Below are 3,521 nucleotides of genomic sequence, written 5' to 3' on the forward strand. Positions count from 1 at the left end.
TTGGGGAACAGCTTTTTTCTTTCCCCTACTATTTGTGTCCCAGGGATCAAACTCAGGTCGTCAGGCTTCGTGGTGGCAATGGCTTTACCTGCCGAGTCATCTGCCTGACCGGAATTTTGTTTAATTTGAGTCATAACTCCCCAGAACAAATGGATTTTGACCACAAATCCTAGTGTTCTTTGGAAGTGTGTGGTGGGTGGATTGGCAGATGTGAGAGGAAGTGAAGATAGCTGGTGTGGGATGAGTGGGAGAGGTGGCTTATCTACGTTTAGGGCTCCCCCACCCCAGTCTCTGGACACCACCTCCCTTATCAGAGGTGCTGGCTGGTCATAGTCTGGGTGCTGACAGATCCAGAGAAGAGGGAAGCCAACTTTGGGTATTGGAGCGGGGTGGGGGGGCAGGGGGTGGGGGAAGGAGTGGGGGAGGGGGAGCCAGAGAGAGGGGGAGAGGGGGAGGGAAAGGGGAGGGGGAGGAGGGAGAGAGGGAAAGGGAAAGGGGGAGGAGGGAGGGGAGAGGGAGAGGGAGAACCGTGGTTCTGCCCAGGTTCTGCCCAGGTACAGTGTGCTCTATGGCCTCAGGGGATATCCTGGGAGTCTGCTCTTCCACATCCTTGTCTGTGAAAACAGGGTGTTTGTACAGTCTTCCTGGTTTTAGCTGAGAGGTTTTAATGGGCTATAAAGCAGGCACAGCTCGGGAGAGTACCGGGGGCAGAGGAGACAGGGAGCGGTTCAGGCATTCACTGGCTTCTAAATTTTAACTGCCAGGCTCGAGACCCTCGGCTTATTTCTCATCCATGGTATGGATTACAACCTTAAGGAAACCCTAGGCGTACCTGTGCATACCACATGCCCAACCCTGTGATGTCCTGTGGAGCCAAGGCTACACAGTAGAGGTTCCAAGCTGGTAGGCCAGAGGGAGCCCATGTTGGAGGCTTCCTGGAGGAGACTGTAGGCAAGGCCAAGGTAGAGGAATGGGTGGGTAGGGGCGGGGGATAGGGCCTTAGGATTGCAGAGGTGGAATGTTCATGGGAAGCTGTCAGTCAAAAGGGACAGGCTCAGGCCAGGGGGTGGGGGTGGGTGGGGGGGAGTAGGGAATGACTGGGCATGCACGACACGGTGCCATGGGCCCATGGGTCTACGAAGATGTCTAGGAAATCAGGGGAGGTGCAGTTGGAAGCTTTGGAGTGAGGGACACTGGTTTGGAAGTGAAGAGTCCCCTCCCCTCTCCTGTTGGGGCGGTCCCTATGCTTTCTGGGTTCCTGAAGCTGGTTTTCTGTCACCAGTAACTCTTGGTGGCCCCTAGCTGTCACCTGGGAAACCAGGGCAGGCTAGGTGGGTGATACCTTGGGGACTGGATGACAAAGTTCTGTCAGGAATGCAGAAACTGCATAGTGACTCCCGTTGCCATGGGAACATACCTAACAAGTCTCAGAGGCTAAACTGGCTCTGGCTGGCCTTAAGCCAGTCCAATCTCACTGTCTAAGTCAACAGATTTTTTTTTCTCTGAGACCTATGAATGGGTCACTGTGTGAGGATTTGGAGTTATAGGTGTGTTAAAGGGTAGTGAGGAGCAGGTCGGGGCTTTCTTTAGCTAAGTTAAGCCTTTCTCTCTCTCTCTCTCTCTCTCTCTCTCCTTCCCTCTCTCTCCCCCTACCTTTCTCCTTACTTCTTTCCTCCCTCCTCCCCTGTAGGAATGAAACTTACCTTCATGCTAGGAAGAGCCCTACCACTGGGCTGTATTCCTAGTCCTGTCTGTCTGGTTTTATCTCATGGTAGACAAGGTCAAGTCAGCCATTGGACCCACTCAACCAGCATGTTCCAGAGTTCAGTGAGATGGTTTTCTAGTGCAAAATGTATGCAGTTTGCAAGGCAGTCAAGGTTTCTGTCCACAGCACTGGGCAGAGGTCCTTTACTCCTGCTGGAGTCCCTCAGTGGGGATAGCTTAGAGGCTGGGCAGATAGTGACTGCGTGACTCGATGTGATCAATCTGTGTGGCTTTGGATTTGAGAGCATTTTCTTTGTGTTCTTGACAAGCACTGCTTTTTTTTGTTGTTGTTGTTGTTCTACTATTGCTTTATTTTCTTAATTACATTTATTTCTACATGCATACATGTGTACATGAGAGGGGCACATGTCCTATGGGTCTTGTGGAATTCTTTTCTGCCACAAGGGACCTGTAGATTTGCCTCAGGTCACCATCGCCAGCCCTACTATTGCCTCCCTCCAGTCCCCACAGGGATTCTCTGTGTAGCCCAGGCTGTCCTGGTACTCGATCTATCGACCAGACCAGGCTGGCCTTCAATTTAGAGATCCTCCTGCCTCTGCCTCTCCAGTGCTGGAATTAAAGGCGTGCGCTACCACCACCCAGCTTGACTATTGCTTCTTTTATTTGGACACATTTCCTAAGTGGAACCACAATAGAAAGCACTCAGAGGCTTTGGAAGTCGCCTGGGCCTGCGCCTGAGCTCTGACCACATTACTCTGGCAGGAGGAATTTTGAACTTTACTGTTCGTATTTGCAAGTGGGAATGCTGCCTCTCCCACTGGCTGTTTTAGGATCTTAAGTAACGTATGCAGGAAAAGAAAGGACACTGTGACACTTAGAAGCCAAACAAATGAGAGCCACCACTGCCACTGCCACTCTCCTGCCCACCCTCAGAACTGCCTTCACCACTGGCAGGGACCAGGTCACAGGCAGGGCACCATTTGCATGGCTTGCTCCCTAGGGACTGGATTTGCAAGCGTCTGCTTTGCATGGAGGGTGATTTTTGCCTGTTATCTCTTCATTACAACCCTGTAGAATCCTCTCTCTTTCTCTCATCCCAGTTGCCAGCTCCTTTTGGGTGGTCTCAAGCCGTCTCCTGAGCAAACTCCCCTCTTCAGTCATCTCTTGTTGCCCGGCGGAGCGGGTGCTGCGAGAAGACGCTCATCTGTTCCAAGGAGACTGTTTCATGCAGAGGCGGCGGTAACAGTCAAGCTAATGTGACCTGAAGCCCATGACTGTGCTCCAGCCTGTCCTCTCTCTGAAGGATGGACAGACATATGTACATTTCTGGTTGGTGAAAAGGGATCTTGGAAAGGCTAAGTAACCAGCTCACCTCACACGAGACACTTCTCATTGCACCAGTCCTGGGCTGCAGCGGGACACTAGAACTTTTGAGAAAAAAGCAGGCACACTCCCCTAAGTGCGAGGGGTCTGACAGGTCCCTCGCCTGTCTCAGCTGGGTGAGCTTGGGTGCACAGTGTATCCTAGGCACTCTTTAGTGCTGTCCTGCTTCTTCAGGCCAGTTGTGAAAACTAGGTAAGAGCAGAAAAGCTAGGGATGTAACTCAGAGGTAGAGCAGAGGCTCAGCATGCCCCAAGTCCTGGGGCTGATGCCTCCCTCCCTCCCTGCACCCCCAAAAGAAAATGTCACCTTTTTATAGTGTGGCATGATCAGCAGGGGAGAAAATAGGTCACCAGGTCACCATCATCGGCCTTTGCTAACTACTGAGTATACTCCGGCCTTTCACACGCACAATC

The sequence above is a fragment of the Mus caroli genome, unplaced genomic scaffold (assembly GCF_978045245.1).
Source record: "Mus caroli unplaced genomic scaffold, Mus_caroli_1 scaffold_16, whole genome shotgun sequence".
NCBI classification, from domain to species: domain Eukaryota; kingdom Metazoa; phylum Chordata; class Mammalia; order Rodentia; family Muridae; genus Mus; species Mus caroli.